At 43.7% G+C, this 16612-nt stretch overlaps 1 protein-coding gene across 2 annotated transcripts in view; it reads left to right on the forward strand.

Moving 5' to 3' along the window:
- Positions 1 to 16612, forward strand: part of LOC134339515 (dystrobrevin beta) — a 587877-nt gene that overhangs the window by 68353 nt on the left and 502912 nt on the right. Inside the window, exon 1 of one of the 2 annotated variants that reach the window (XM_063036119.1) lies at positions 12305 to 12670. The exons of the other annotated variant lie outside the window; for it this stretch is intronic. The gene's annotated coding sequence lies outside the window, so the exon portion shown is untranslated. Of the gene's footprint in view, positions 1 to 12304; positions 12671 to 16612 lie in introns of those variants that run through there. 2 annotated transcript variants of the gene reach the window in all.

The raw sequence follows: 16612 nt of genomic DNA on the forward strand, positions 1-16612 counted from the left end.
TGGACTTGATAGGCCACATGCTCTCTTTCAATGCTGTAACCATTCTGTGATTCTGAAGTGCAATTGTTTTCTTCACTCTAGAACAAATAACTTGAAAATCCCATGTGCTCTTAGCATTTCTTACTTATTATCATCAACAAAAAGTTTCACTCCTACAGCCTCCCTTGAGTCACAGTTTGAAATGTGTGTGGGCAGAGTAGATTGTTGTCAGCTGCTTGAATACATACTACCAGGCCATGATTATCAGACAGTCTGTGGGACAGTGAGGGATGCAATGGATTTTTTACAGTGATATTATTTTGTCCCACGCTGGTCCAAAACACACTTTCCAGGAACTTCTTTGGTGTTCTCCTGATGCAAAATCCACAGAAGAATGTGTAACATTTTTTGCTGAAATAACAGTATTTAAATGGGGCTATCCCACAGACAGTTTGAGTAATCAAGTTTATTATTGTGCAACACACACAAAATTCTGGTGGAACGCAGCAGGCCGAGCAGCATCTATAGGAAGAAGTACAGTCGACATTTCAGGCTGAGACCCTTCATCAGGACTCAGTCCTGAGGAAGGGTCTCGGCCCGAAACATCGACTGTACTTCTTCCTATAGATGCTGCCTGGCCTGCTGCGTTCCACCAGCATTTTGTGTGTGTTGCTTGAATATCCAGCATCTGCAGATTTCCTCATGTTTGCGTTTATAATTGTGCATTTGCTTTGAAGTGATATCAGTCAATAATGGAGAGACCAACTCTCCAGAGTTCATTAAGAAATTAAAAACTAATCTGCATGACATAAACTATAAGCAAGCCAGGAGAAAAAAAAGATATCGTAGAGATAAATATATTTTGTTTTAATTTTTTTAGGGTTCAGTTTTGTTTGCTAGTTACAAAAGTACCAGACATAGAGGAAAATGGGTAGTTAAACTAATTGTTCACAATCATTCAGTTGCTTAAGTAATGGAGGGATGATTCACTTTCTATTTAGCTGGTGCGGATGATATATCAAGGTAACGGATATATTTGGGTGACTAACAGATGGGATGACACCTCCAGAAATTTTTGCAGTCAGAACTGGCAACATCAAAAAGGAGCAGGATTCTCAAAATTCAGATCGCACCTGGTAATGTTTTAAGCAAAAAGAAATTCAATTATTACTGTCTATAGAGACTGGAAGTAAAACAAAATAGTATATTGTGCTGATAACAGACAACTATTGCAGATACTCTGCTGTTCTACAGGAATGTGTTCACAGCAATTGTAACTCTTTCTATTGGACATGGACGCCAACAATTCTTGGATAATTAATACAGCAGATTTATAATCAATCGCGTAGGGGATGATATTTCTGATTGTGCTATACAAAATAGAGCAGTGCGGTTTCTCTCTTCTGGAAAAAACTGGAAATTTGGAATTATTTATTGAATTGTCTTTGGAAAGTGCATCACCTCATAAGCTGTCCACCGGATTACTGTGTCAGTCGTTCCTTGTCGTACACATAGTCCAATTCCCGCATTAGCCTTTTCATTTGGAAGGATGAATTCAGCATTCAGACAGATACTCTGAAGACAATTCCTCAGGATTCACTGATTCCAAAGCATTGACACCAGGTTTCAAACCTGTCAACTATAAACCAAGTCCATTTAATCTATTTCTTGAAAAGTCAAAAAGAAGCAAAGCTCAAGAAATTGGAAAATATCTTTGTGACTGGGCAACTCTAATGGTCGTCATGGTGAGAGAACTAGTATATTTACATATAATATGTAAATAAGCCATGATATTTCCAATGCAGAAAATAATGTAAGTGCTACATTTTGACCTGCCTTGTTGTTGGACCAAAATATATTACATAGTAACATAGAAACATAGAAATCTACAGCACATTACAGGCTCTTCGGCCCATAATTTTGTACCAATCATGTAACCTACTCCAGCAGCTGCCTGGAATTTCCCTAGCACATAGCTCTCTATTATTCGAAGCTCCATGTACCTCTCTAAGAATCTCTTAAAAGACCCTATTGTAGCCTCCTCCACCACTGTTGCTGGCAGTGCATTCCATGCTCCTGCCACTTTCTATGTGAAAAACTTGCCTCTGACATCCCCCTTGTACCCACTTCCAAGCACCTTAAATCTGTGCCCTCTCGTGTTAGCCATTTCAGCCCTGGGAAAAAACCTCTGGCTGTCCACATGATCAATGCCTCTCATCACCTTATACACCTCTGTCAGGTCACCTCTCATTCTCCGTCGCTCCAAGGAGAAAAGGCCAAGTTCACTCAACCTATTCTCTTAAGGCATGCTCCCCAATTCAGGTAATATCCTTGTAAAATCTTCTCAGCACTCTTTCTATAGTATCCACATCCTTCCTATAATAAGGTGACCAGAACTGAACACAGTGAATATCCCAAGTGGGGTCTAACTAAGGTCTTATATAGCTGTAACAGTACCTCATGACTCTTAAACTCTATCCCATGGTTGATGAGTGCCAACACACCATAAGCCTTCTTAACAACACTGTCAACCTGTGCCACAGCTTTGAGTGTCCTATGGACATGGACCTCAGGGTCTCGCTGATCCTCCACACCGCCAAGAGTCTTACCATAAATACTATATTCTGTCTTCAAATTTGACCTACCAAAATGAACCACTTCACACTTACCTGGGTTGAACTCCTTCTGCCACTTCTCAGCCCGGTTCTATATCCTATTGATGTCCCGCTGTAATCTCTGACAACCTTTCAGACTATCCAAGACACCCCCAACTTCTGCGTCATCAGCAGATTTACTAACCTATCCCTTCACTTCCTCATCCAGGTCATTTATAAAAATCACAAAGAGGAGAAATCCCAGAACAGATTCCTGCAGAACACCATTGGTCACTGTCCTCCATGGGAATACAGACCATTTACAACCACCTTTTGCTCCCTGTGGGCAAGCCAATTCTGGATCCACAAAGCAAGGTCTCCTTGGATCCCATGCCTCCTTTCTTTCTAAATGAGCTTTGCATGGGAACATTTGAAATCCATATAACGCACCCATGTTTCAAAGCTCCTCATCATCATCAGCTCATAGAAACATAGAAAATAAGTGCAGGAGTAGGCCATTCGGCCCTTCGAGCCTGCACCACCATTCAGTACGATCATGGCTGATCATCCAACTCAGAACCCTGTACCTGCCTTCTCTCCATACCCTCCGATCCCTTTAGCCACAAGGGCCATATCTAACTCCCTCTTAAATATAGCCAATGAACTGGCCTCAACTGTTTCCTGTGGCAGAGAATTCCACAGATTCACCACTCTCTGTGTGAAGAAGTTTGTCCTCATTCAGTCCTAAAAGGCTTCCCCTTTATCCTCAGACTGTGGCCCCTCATTCTGGACTTCCCCAACATCGGGAACAATCTTCCTGCATCTAGCCTGTCCAATCCCTTTAGAATTTTATACATTTCAATCAGATCCCCCCTCAATCTTCTAAATTCCAGAGAGTACAAGCCTAGTCGATCCAGCCTTTCATCATATGAAAGACCTGCCATCCCAGGAATCAATCTGGTGAACCTTCTTTGTACTCCCTCTATGGCAAGAATGTCTTTCCTCAGATTAGTGGACCAAAACTGCACACAATACTCCAGGTGTGGTCTCACCAAGGCCTTGTACAACTGCAGTAGTACCTCCCTGCTCCTGTACTCAAATCCTCTTGCTATGAATGCCAGCATACCATTCGCTTTTCTCACCGCCTGCTGTACCTGCATGCCCACTTTCAATGACTGGTGTACAATGACACCCAGGTCTTGTTGCACCTCCCTTTTTCCTAATTGGCCACCATTCAGATAATACTCTGTTTTCCTGTTCTTGCCACCAAAGTGGATAACCTCACATTTATCCACATTAAATTGCATCTGCCATGAATTTGCCCACTTACCTAACCTATCCAAGTCACCCTGCATCCTCTTAGCATCCTCCTCACAGCTAACACTGCTGCCCAGCTTCATGTCATCTTTTGTTGGAGAGAGTCTTTACTCGTTGGGGATTGCCAAGGAGTTTTGAATCAGATCAAGATCCGCACTTCACCGCACAGGTGATGCAAAGTTTGATGGGACTGTATGGGATAAAACAGAGGTTATCAAAACCAATCCAGTGGAATTGTTGAACGGATGAATAGGTCTTTGAAGACAACATTGGCCAAAATGTCTAAACAACATAGGACCACATGGGTCACGGTCTTACCCTATGCTCTTATGATTCTCCGAACCACCGAAGCTTCTTCTCTTTTGAAGTTGATGACCAGGACAGAAGTAAGAGGGTTAGAATCCCTGGTTGGACTGGATTTATCAGATCCTGAATATGATAGTATTGTAAAGGACGAATGGGTGCAGCAGTTAATCAACACTATTAAGGGAGCCCATTATGTCACAGCCTATAATATGGGACAGAAGAAATAGCAGAGTAAAGCTTGTTTTGGTGTGTGAATAAAACTTAGGGAGTTGGAGATAGGACAGAAGGTTATGATCTCAGAATATCAGCCTGGCCTTTCTACATCTCTGAGATTTGTGGGACCATATGATATTATTGACAGAACCAGTTCATCAGTTTATTGCATCCAGACTGTGCCAAATAAGTTAGGTTGGTATCATATCAACCAGCTTAAATGCCTTGGGGGCAGTCAACGTCCTCTCGCGGCTGAGGTCCATAAAACACATTGTTATGGTCTGTTATGGGATGGTCTGGACCAAGATGATGATTTTTTTTTTGTGTGCCATACTCTGCCGGAGCCCCAGCGACCACTTTTCAAGTGGCTGCCTTGGAGGAAAGATTCTTTGAGTGATCCCCCACGTCCTTCTCACAGCACAGTTTTTTTTTTAACGAGGCCGAATTGTGAGCTCGACACTCAACCCAGCACGGATGGAAAGCAGCCCGAATAGGTTTGAACTCGGGAACCTTCGCACCGGAGTCCGGCGCTGATGTCACTGTGCCACCAGCTGGCCAAGATGATGATACATATAGATTTGTTTCAGATAATTGACGATGAGGAGGATGAAGGAGCAGTTGTATCCTCAGTTACTTTGGTAACTATTTCTAGTTTGTACCCAGAGGTTAAGGATAGTCCACTTCATACTCAGTATCAAGAAGGGAGGGTTAAGGCTGGGCAATCTTTATAGTTGCCTCAGCCAAAGCAAAGTCAATGGAAGAGAGAAGCTGATGGGAGATTGCGTTCATCAGCAGGTATTTTGGAAATACAGCAGGGGATAGAAACCTTGAATTTAGAGGAGGTATTAGATAACTAGATAAGTACAGAAACTGCTCTTAATGTTTTTATTTCCAGGTGTTCAGAGATGATTGGGGTTAGAATAATACTGATCAGTGACCTCATAATGGTTGAAGGTCCTGTCGAAGATTGCATGTAATATGAATGAAATTGTTAACGACTGAGACTGATTGTTGACATTTGTGGTTGAATAACGGTGATATGGGGAAAAGATGGGAGTACTAGGATAACAGTAGGGCATTATGTTTTATTGTGAATATAACGATATTGTTGATGTGGACACAAATTAGAAGTAAGGTTAAGGGTTACCCTAACCCAGGTAACTCAGTCCCAGTGGCCCTGGAGCTCTAAGGTTTCCCATATATACCTTACTCCATGGCGTGAATGACAACAACTGACAACACAACCATCACAATGCCAACCGATGCAAGTCTTTTATTGTGTGATGAGGTTTGGAACTACAAAGGGAGTAAAATTGGTTCTTTTCATCGAAAAGGAGAATATTGGGTTTATTGCGAGGATTTAATTAAGAATGGGTAAACAAATTGTTGTTTTGTTTCTTTATGAATGAGCTCATAATGCAATTTGAGAGAGAGAAGCATAAGTCAGATGTATCAGTATCGCAATGGAATAAAGGGAATTACAGAGGCATGGGTAAGAGGAGCTTGCCCAGGTGGATTGGAGGAGGACACTGGCAGGGATGACAGCAGAGCAGAGCAGAGATGGCTGAAGTTTCGGGAAATGGTTCACAAGGCGCAGGATAGATACGTCCCACAGAAGAAGTTCTCAAATGGCTGGGGAGGGTAACTGGCTGACAAGGGAAGTTAAGGACTGGATAAAAGCCAAAGAAACGGCATATGAGGTAGCAAAAATGAGTGGGAAGTTGGATAACTGGGAAGCTTTTAAAATCCAACAAAAGGCAACTAAAAAGCAATAAGAAGGGAAAAGATGAAATGTGAGGGTGAACTAGCCACTAGTATAAAGCAGGACCCCAAAATTTTTTCAGTTATATAAAGAATAAAAAGGAGGTGAAAATTGATATTGGACCACTGAAAAATGAATCTGGTGAGGAAGTAATTGGGGGCAAAGAAATGGCAGATAATCTTAATGGGTACTTTGAATCAATCTTCACTGTGGAAGAACTAGCAGTGTGCCAGAGATCTGTGAGTGTCAGGGAGCGGGAGTGAGTGCCATTGCTATTACAAAGGAAAAAGTGCTAGGCAAACTCAAAGGCCTTAAAGAGGATATGTCATCTGGACCAAATGTACTACATCCCACTGCCCTGAGACAGGTTGCTAACGAGATAACGGATGCATTGGTCATGATCTTTCAAGAATCACTTGATTCTGGCATGGTCCTGGTAGACTGGAAGGAAATTATAGGCCAGTTGGCCTAACCTCAGTGGTGGGAAAGTGTTGGAGTCTATCAATAAGGATGAAGTTTGCGGGTACTTGGAGACTAATGATAAAATAAGTTAGAGTCAGCATGGTTTCTGTAAAGGGAAATATTGCCTGACAAATCTGTTAGTGTTCTTTTAGGAAGTAACAAGCTGAGTGGACAAAGGAGAAGCAATGGATGTCATTTACTTGGATTTTCAGAATGCATTTGATAAGGTGCAACACATAAGGCTGCTTAACAAGATAAAATCCTATGACGTTACAGGAAAGATTCTGGCATGGATGGAGGAATAGCTGACAGGCAGGAGGTAGTGAGTGGGAATAAAAGGGGCCTTTTCTGGTTGGCTGCCAGTGACTAGTGGTGTTCCTCTGGGGTCAGTATTGGGACCACTACTTTTCACATTGTTTGTCAATGATTTGGATAATGGAATTGATGGCTTTCTGGGAATGTTTGCGGATGATAAGGAAAAAGGTGGAGGGGTAGGTAGTGCCGAGGAAGCAATGTGATTGCAGTAGGACTTAGACAAATTGGAAGAATGGGCAAGAAAGTGCCAGATGGAATACAGTGTTGGGAAATGTATGATAATGCTTTTTGATAAAAGGAACAGTAGTGCGGACTATCTAAATGGGGAGAAGAGGTGCAGAGGGACTTAGGAGTCCTCATGCAAGACTCCCAGAGGTTAATTTACAGGTTGAGTCTATGGTAAAGAAGGCAAATGCAATGTTGGCATTTATTTCAAGGGGAATAGAATATAAAAACAAGGAGGTATATGCTGAGCCTTTATAAGACACTAGGCAGGCTGCACTTGGAGCATCGTCAACGGTTCTGGACTCCATATCTCAGAAAGGATGTGTTGTTATTGGGAGAGTCCAGAGGAGCTTCACAAGGATGATTCTGGGAATGAAAGGGTTAACATATGAGGAGCATTTGGTAGCTTTCGGCCTGTACTCACTGGAATTTAGAAGAATGCAGGGGGATCTCATTGAAACCTACCGAATGTTGAAAGGACTAGATAGGGTGGATGTGGAGAGGATGTTTCCTATGGTGGGGGTATCCAGAACTAGAGGGCACCAACTCAAAACTGAGGGGTGACCTTTTAGAACAGAGGTAAGGAGGAATTTTTTTTTAGCCGGAGAATAGTGAATCTGTGGAATGCTCTGCCAGAGACTGCAGTGGAGGCCAAGTCAGTGGGTATATTTAAGGCAGAAGTTGATAGTTTCCTGATCAGTCAGGGCGTTAAAGGATATAGCGAGAAGGAAGTGTATGGGGTTGAGTGTGATCCGGGATCAGCCATGATGGAATTGCAGAGCAGACTCAATCCGTTGGATGACCTATCTCTGCTCCTATGTCTTACGGTCTTATTATGTGCCATGTTGTGTGATTTAGGCGATCATGGTTGTTGGCTGTGATTGTTCTTGACAAATTTTTCCACAGAAGTGGTTTGCCGTTGCCTTCTTCTGGGCAATGTCTTCATAAGACGGGTGACCCCAGCCATTATCAATACCCTTCAGAGATTGTCTGCCTGGCGTCACTGGTCGCATAACCAGGACTTGTTATATACTTCAGCTGCTCATACAACCAAAATAGAAGTCCTATTGTATTGTGATTATCATTGTAGTAAAAATTTGTAAGCAATTTCAAAATAATTTGAGGTCCATCCCAAAATACATTGCGAGACCAATAAGTTATTTTAGAGACAGAGTGAAAACAGATACTAAGTGGGTCCCACACTGAAAAGGATATGCCTGATTGAAAGCCTGGTTCCTGCCTGCATTGTTGTGGCTAACTATTGAAAATCATGGTCTGCATATTCCTAGAGAGGTTAAGCTGCAGACACATTCAGCATTCACTTGGTCATAATGGTTAATGGGTGACACCATGTATTAGAAGATAGAACACTACTAACAGTACAGTACAGGCTTTCAGCTCAAAATGTTGTGCTGAAATTTTAACCTGTTCCATGATCAATCTAACCCTTCCACCCCATGTAGGCCTCCATTTTTCTTTCATCCAAGTGCCTATCTTAAGAGTCTCCTAAATGTCCCTAATGCATCTGCTTCTACTGCCACATTGGAAGCGCATTCTACACACCCACTACTCTGTGTGAAAAACCTGCCTCTCGATAGGTCTGATTGTGGGAGCGTAGGTGCTTGTTCCATCCCAAACCCATGGAGGAAAGGAAGTCAGAGAGGAGAACAACTGAAGAACATGTGAGGACATTGTTGAGTGGACGAGGGTTCAGAGGCCTGGTTCCACAGCTGGTTCCAAGGCTGGAAGAGATTTCATCATTTGATACAAGTGTTTTAAGGTGATATTCTGCCTTACAAAGACCCTCTTCAATAGTTGTACCACAACTTGGATCTCAATGTCAAGGAAAATGAAAGCTACATTCTGCTCAGCTGTCAGATACATTTTACATTCTGTTTTTTTTAGCTCTGTTCATCTTGAAATGCATCTATGCAAAATACATGCACACGTACCTGTCATGTTATTATGAATACAATCATGTGCCATTACCATTCCATCAGGGTACCCAAAACAGGCATGGCCATTCATGCCTATAGATATTACCTATCTGTTTGCGGTGGAGTGATATAATAACGTGTAAGGCCATGACGAGGTAGATTATGAGGTGAAGAGTCAATCTTACAAAAGAACCTAATTAATAATCCTAAAAGTCTTAGAATTTAGATTTAAGAGAGTAAAATGATTACAACAATGAATAGATTTGTAGAGGGAGGCTTGCTAGCACCATCTTATATTAACTTTTATTAATCTTTTTCATTTTATGTATATACAGAATCTCTTATAACACTTTAATATTTCTTGTGAGGCCTTTGAAAGGAAGCTCTCGAAGTACGCAGGACTGGTCAGCAACTGTCAGCAGGGTGGATGGAGAGCGAGGTGTCTCCCAGTGGAGGTTGGTTGTAGGGGATTTGTAGCCCATTCTTTAGTTAGAGCCTTCAGCAATTTGGGCATCGAGGGAGAGAGGAAGAGCAGAGCCATCCACAGTACCACCGATGCGGCAGAGAGGTCCTCAAGATGGCTGTGGCTCAAAAGAGGGGAGCCATGGAGTCATAAGTAGCTAGTCATCTGGACACAAGCTGGGGTCTGATCAGCCCCGGCTGGGTCACCTGGAGGAGGTTGTATGATGTTGAAAGACCCGAAACACCCGATGATTCCAGGAACATCACTGAAGATGTGTCCAGAAGCATCAACAGATGTATGTACACAGTGAATCCACTTTTTATTCTACAGTTTTTTCTTTTTAATTGGTTCTCCTTTTCCAAATTCTGAAATATTCCCAATCCTCATGTTTAATGTTTTTTCATGAAAATATTTTCTTTGATCTAATACTATATTTAATTTCTCAATAGATCAGATTCCCTGGTGGGATTTTTTTTTGCCTTGGAGTGTATACATTTCTCAAAAGTTAGGCACTGTTGGTTTACAGTCAAGCTCTTCACTCTATTTTCCCAGTCTATCACGGTACACCATGCCTCATGTTCTTCTGTATTTAGATTTAATACCCCAGATCGCAGCTGAAATAAATCACTTTAAGTCTTTAAAATAAAAATGTAAGTAATTATTATTACTGCACTCTGAAGACTCCTGAACTACCAGATCATCAGTTAATTATTTCTCATTTTTTCCCACATTGATTCCTCCACACCTTGATTTTTAAAACATCCCTTAAACACTCCATATAATTTACTTCTCCACTATCATTGCGGATCTGTTTTCCCTTGTCAAAGTGCAGGATTAAAGTCCATGACTATTCTCTTATTTTTATTCCATTTATACTACCTCAAATTTCATGTTTATACGATACCTTTACTGTTTTTTAGGGGGAGGGGGAAGGCCTATAGACAAAACCTTTCGATGTTTTCTGTTGTTTCTTAGCTCCATCTAAATTGATTCCAACTTTATAATTTTTTAACTAAGATTTTTTCTACTCTACTGCCTTCTCCCCATGCTTCTCAATCGGGTCTAACCTATCTTTCACTTTCCTAACTACATGCAAATTTTGGAGCCCTTGATAAACCCTCGCTCCTGGATGGTAATGCCCACGGCAGAACTGTTTCAAAGTTTGATGAAAGAAGGTGTGCTTTTTCATTTAACAGGCAATCATCTGGAGGAGTTCGGCAGGTTAAGAAGTACCTGTGGCAGAAAATGAATTATAATCCATTCAGTTCGAAACCCTGCATCAAACGTTTCAACCTGAAACATTATCAATGGCTGTACCTCCCAAAATGTTACTCAGCCGCCTGAGTTCCTCCATCTGATTGATGGTTGCTCCAGATCTCAGTGTCTGCTGTCCCTTGTGCCCCCCTTTTGATTTAGTTGGTACCAAACATCTCTTCCAGGGTCAGGCTGAAAATCTTGACCTTCAATGTTGTATATAGTAGGCATACTTTGATAGTAACTATATTTGAAACTTTGCTGGTCATGTTATGATTTTTATGCTGGACCAACTACAGTACAACATCTGTTGGGGTAAAGACTAATTTCAAGACAAGGAGAGATGCACTAAGTCGTCCCCAGTTTGAGACCCTCCCCTTTTGTCCGTGCTCCTTTTGAGGTAGGTAGGCCCCGCTAAGTGCTGGCTCGAAGGGCCGAATGGCCTACTCCTGCACCTATTGTCTATTGTAAAGAGAAAACCCAAGCAAGATGTTAAAGATTAGGACTCCTTTCTCTAGGTGGCTTCTCTAAGATCTCCTCGGCTATTTCAGACGAGATACTCCAAAACTTGGTAGAATAAATATTGTTGCAACGTCTGTGAACTCTTCACCAGATTGTCTCCAAAAGCTTTCCAATATGCACCGAAAGTCCTCTTTTCGTGAAGTTTAATTTGCAGCAGCAAGTGAAAATTTGCCCCTTCCAATCGATTTCGGTTGTTCGCAGTCTGCAAGACTTGTCCTCAAAATGTTGAGAGGTCTCAATTGAGGATTTAGAATTGCTCAGTCAGTCCGGGCAATTCTGGAGGAGGCCTTCAGTACTGTCCGTCTCGTTTGTTCTTTAAGATGGTGTCCTGCACTGGGCTTAGTTATCAAAGCGCTGTAACTCAAGTTCCCGTTATAATGACCTCAGATACTCACTAGCTCATGTTGAAATCAGAGTGTAAAATGTTCACGGAAAATTCATCCAAGTGGTTGCATGTTGGATAGTGGTGAGTGATGAGAAATAACTCTCTCTCTCACAAAGCCCAAACTTTTGAATTCCCACCAACCATACAGCACAGTTAATCAAATTTTAGTTTGCCGAGATTAATCTTCAGTAGTGCTTCGTATGCGAGAGCAACCAGCCCAGCAATAAAGTACAGGTCAATCCTTCAGTGCACTGTATGAGTAATAGAATACCGATAATGGGCTATCGATCACACCGTGATTTGAAGCGTCATTAGTGTTTAATGGTGCAAATGAAACTAACCAAAATAAATACGCGCGCCTCTTCCAGAAATATTGTACAGTAGAAAATATAGACATTTAAAGGTAGGAACTACTTTATATAATAATATGAATTTGAGAGAAGTAAGACGAGTGCAGTGAACTTGTGCGGTGTCATGTAAAATTGAAAGTGCGAAAATAAGTGGTCGAGAGAAGCGCAGAGGCGTCTGAAATAAACGGTAACGCAGGGGGAATATGCGAGAGTCAGTGGGAATAAGTATGTACTATAGAAGCTGCTGGTGTGGGGGAAGAAGCAAGCGTTGCCCGGCGTCCAGCGAGCCCGCGAGTGAGGCTGATCCGCAGTAAGGTGAAGCGGGAGGCGAGCCTGGGCGAACAGAGCCGCAGCACATCAGGGTCCCGCAGTGAAGTCAAGTGCGGCAACGCGCAGTGACTCCTCTTTCCCGGTGATAGCAATACACGACCGAGCGCGGATGCTGCTGCGGGGATCCAGCGCCTGACTGCAGGCAGCCCTCCCGCCCGCAAGCGGCCGAGGGACTGCGGAATCCGTGCCCCGTCCGCTCACAGCTCCAGCTCCCGGGGGCCGCGCAGGTGAGCGACCGGCCGGCAATTAGACTCCGGTAAGTGCCCGCCAAGCGCGGGGAGGAAGGGAGGGCGATGGACCCAAACATGGCCGCGGAACCGCGGCTCCCTCCCAGGCTCAGCATGTGGGAACGCCGCTGCATCAGTGCCCCTCCCTCCTCGGCCGTGTGTGGGGTGTGGAGAAGGTGGAACGGAGAGGGTAGTGCACGGGATCTACCGCCGCTCAGCCCAGGTACGGCGCGCAGGGCAGCGGCGGGCCTCTCTCCCTCCGCACCAGGGGTGGGGTAGCGGCGCTGGCTGCCACCTCGGTCCCCCACTCGAGTGGGAGGAGGTGCTGCGTTCCTCCTCCGCCCTCGGCGGCTGTGAACGAGACCAGCGAGGGAGCGGCGAGGCTCCTTTCAACGGTGGCTCGTACTTCGCACAAGTTGCCCGAGGGCTTGGCTTGGAGGAGTTTCTGCCATCTCCTCCTCCTACTCCCACTCTTGGGACAAAATCCGTCCCGCTAACTCGTGCTGTTTTAATGTTAATCTCATCCCAACGGCTGTGAGCTCCCTCCTACCCCGCAACCCACAGAAGTCGCCGGCTGATTTAATTTCCTTTGGTACACTGAGGTGAATTATTAACATTTTACAGTTGAACAATGTAACGGGAACAATGTTTTCTATTGTTGTGATTATGTCCGTGGGATAAGGGCGGAGAGCTGGGGAGGAATTTGTGTCGTTATATGACTTGGAGCTAAAGGTAGGCACAACTACTTAAATTCACCATCCAAGGTCAATGTTCTTAAATTGGACGGTGTTAGTTTTGTTTTGCGTGGTTTAGTTTTATACTTGAAGTGGTATTGTAGAATGCTTTGTAAGATGATTTGGCTTCTGACTGTCCATATACTGGTGGCCATTCTCCATTTCTTACCCGATTGTTTATTTTTTAATATATAAAACACCATAAATTTTTGGAGTGGATTTTAATGTGGCGCTTAATAATTAACAAAAACAAGCACTCAAATAAAGATCAAATACTAATTTAGCAGAAATGTTGCTTTAATGAGACTGTATTTGTGATACAGTATTTGTGTTCATTTGGACAACGTGTCTCACACCGGTCATTGGATGAAATTAATTTTTCCCATGTCCGAGTAGGTCCCGAGTTTTACAGATGTGCAGTATTCAGAATCATGGTCACTGTCTCACAAACTGCTGGAGGAACTCAGCAGGCCAGGCAGCATCATGGAAGAGAGTGGAATAGAGGAAAATAGAAGCAAGTGTGTGTTGTGTAAACAGCGTGACTGTATAATGATTCCAAATAGAACTTCACTATTGTCAGTAGTACCTACCCAAGCTGAGGTGATGTACTCCAACTTTTAAACTCGAATAACCTGTACAGTAATATTCTCCCCGTCTCTGGTATCTCGCTCTGAACACCCCGCTGGGTATGGTTTGTAAACTGAAGCAGTATTGTGGGAGGGTGAACAATGTTTGTTCTGTGTCGGTGTATCGGATTTCAGAGGTGCACTCCCGTGCGTCCGCTTCAGAGAATGAAAGTCATGTACGTTCACGTGATGTGATGCCTTTTCTGTCACTGCCTGGATTCGTGGATCAAAATCACTGCATTTGCTGAAAGAAAGTGATGTCTAGGTACTGAACTCGGAGGAAGCCTTGATTACATGTGCCTGACATTAATGGCTTTGAAGCTGAAAGCCATAAATAAGCCTTCAGTTTCAGTTGATTGTTCACTTTTTGAAATAAACAGCCTCTTTGCTGATGGTGTGCTATTTCAGGGAATTGTTCACCTCCATAAAGACATTCGCTGGAAGACTGTAGGTAAATTCCACTTATTAAAGAACACTGCTAATTCATTTTTGTCAGTGGAAGCAGTTTATTCAGCATGTATTTGATGTACTGTACTTATGAAGTAGTAATCTGGTTGATATCAGAAGAATTAAAGCAGAAAAGTAGAACTGAATGATGTATGTTTGTAGCCTAAACTTTTAAGACTTTCAAGCTGTGGTTTCTGCATATAAGGGAGGCAAGTTGAAATTGCACTCGATGGACTGTAATTGTTGCTACATTGAAAGAAATGATTTTGCCAATCTCATTTCCCAAATGAGCTGATTATCGGCCACACACATCAAAGTTGCTGGTGAACGCAGCAGGCCAGGCAGCATCCCTAGGAAGAGGTACAGTCGACATTTCGGGCCGAGACCCTTCGTCAGGACTAACTGAAGGAAGAGTTAGTAAGAGATTTGAAAGGGGGAGGGGGAGATCCAAAATGATAGGAGGAGGGGGAGGGATGGAGCCAAGAGCTGGACAGGTGATTGGCAAAAGGGATATGAGAGGATCATGGGACAGGAGGCCCAGGGAGAAGGAAAAGGGGGAGGGGGGTAAAAACCCAGAGATGGGCAAGGGGTTTAGTCAGAGGGACAGAGGGAGAAAAAAGAGAGAGAGAGAGAGAGAAAGAATGTGTATTTATAAATAAATAACGGATGGGGTACGAGGGGGAGGTGGGGCATTAGCAGAAGTTAGAGAAGTCAATGTTCATGCCATCAGGTTGGAGGCTACCCATACGGAATATAAGGTGTTGTTCCTCCAACCTGAGTGTGGCTTCATCTTTACAGTAGAGGAGGCCGTGGATAGACATATCCGAATGGGAATGGGATGTGGAAATAAAATGTGTGGCCACTGGGAGATCCTGCTTTCTCTGGCAGACAGAGTGTAGGTGTTCAGCAAAACGATCTCCCAGTCTGCGTCGGGTCTCGCCAATATATAGAAGGCCACATCGGGAGCACCGGATGCAGTATATCACCCTAGCCAACTCACAGGTGAAGTGTCACCTCACCTGGAAGGACTGTCTGGGGCCCTGAATGGTGGTAAGGGAGGAAGTGTAAGGGCATGTGTAACACTTGTTCCGCTTACAAGGATAAGTGCCAGGAGGGAGATTGGTGGGGAGGCATGGGGGGAATGAATGGACAAGGGAGTTGCGTAGGGAGCGATCTCTGCGGAAAGCAGAGGGGGGCGAGGGAAAGATGTGCTTAGTGGTGGGATCCCATTGGAGGTGGCGGAAGTTATGGAGAATAATATGTTGGACCCGGTGGCTGGTGGGGTGGTAGGTGAGGACCAGGGGAACCCTATTCCTAGTGAGGTGGTGGGGTGGTAGGTGAGGACCATTATTGGCCAGCTGGCTAAAGATGTGCTGTCTGTTTACTTTTGTATTGGTGGCAGACCATGTTTGACCTTAGTTTGCTTCAGCCAGTTGAATGTTGCTTTTCTAACTTGGTTGGTTGCTTTTCTAACTTGGTTAGTTGCACGTGCTCGTGGTCTGTGTCTGCGATGAGGATTGGTGGAAAGTAGTTCTGCTGGAATTTGAACTCTTCTTAATAAACAGTTTGTGACTATATTTTGCTAATTGATGTTTTCCAGTGTTTTACCCATAACTGGAAAGGTGCTTATTGTGTAAAATTGACACAGTTCTATCTTGTTGTGTTTCTGTTATACCTGGGTACATGCTTTCTTTACGTCCTGTGGAGTGAGCTGAATAGGCAAAGCACTGGGATTTATCAATATTAAGGGCTTAATAGGATTGTCCTTCCAGCATCTTTGGTGAGGGTGCTTGCAAGCACCCCAGGGTTGACTTGTGTGCATGTGATGGGTTCCACTGTGGTTGCAGGTGGAGCAGTTACTGAGTCACCATCTCTCCCTGTTAGTTTCAGGACATCCAAGGGGAGGGTGAACAGCTGGAGACCATGATCCATATCAGTACCAAAGACATAGGCAGCAGCAAGGATGAGATCTGGATTCTCGGGAGCTAGGTAGAACATTTAAAGACAAGAATTTCCAGGTCTGTATCTGCGCCACCTGCCAGAGAGGTGGGAAGCAGATACACGGTGCAATGTGAAACATAACTGAGGAGCTGGTGCAGAAAGGAGGCTTCAGATTTATGGAGCATTGTGCTGTCTTCCAGGGCAGTCTGTATCTGAACTGGAG

The sequence above is a fragment of the Mobula hypostoma genome, chromosome 2 (assembly GCF_963921235.1).
Source record: "Mobula hypostoma chromosome 2, sMobHyp1.1, whole genome shotgun sequence".
NCBI classification, from domain to species: Eukaryota; Metazoa; Chordata; class Chondrichthyes; order Myliobatiformes; family Myliobatidae; genus Mobula; species Mobula hypostoma.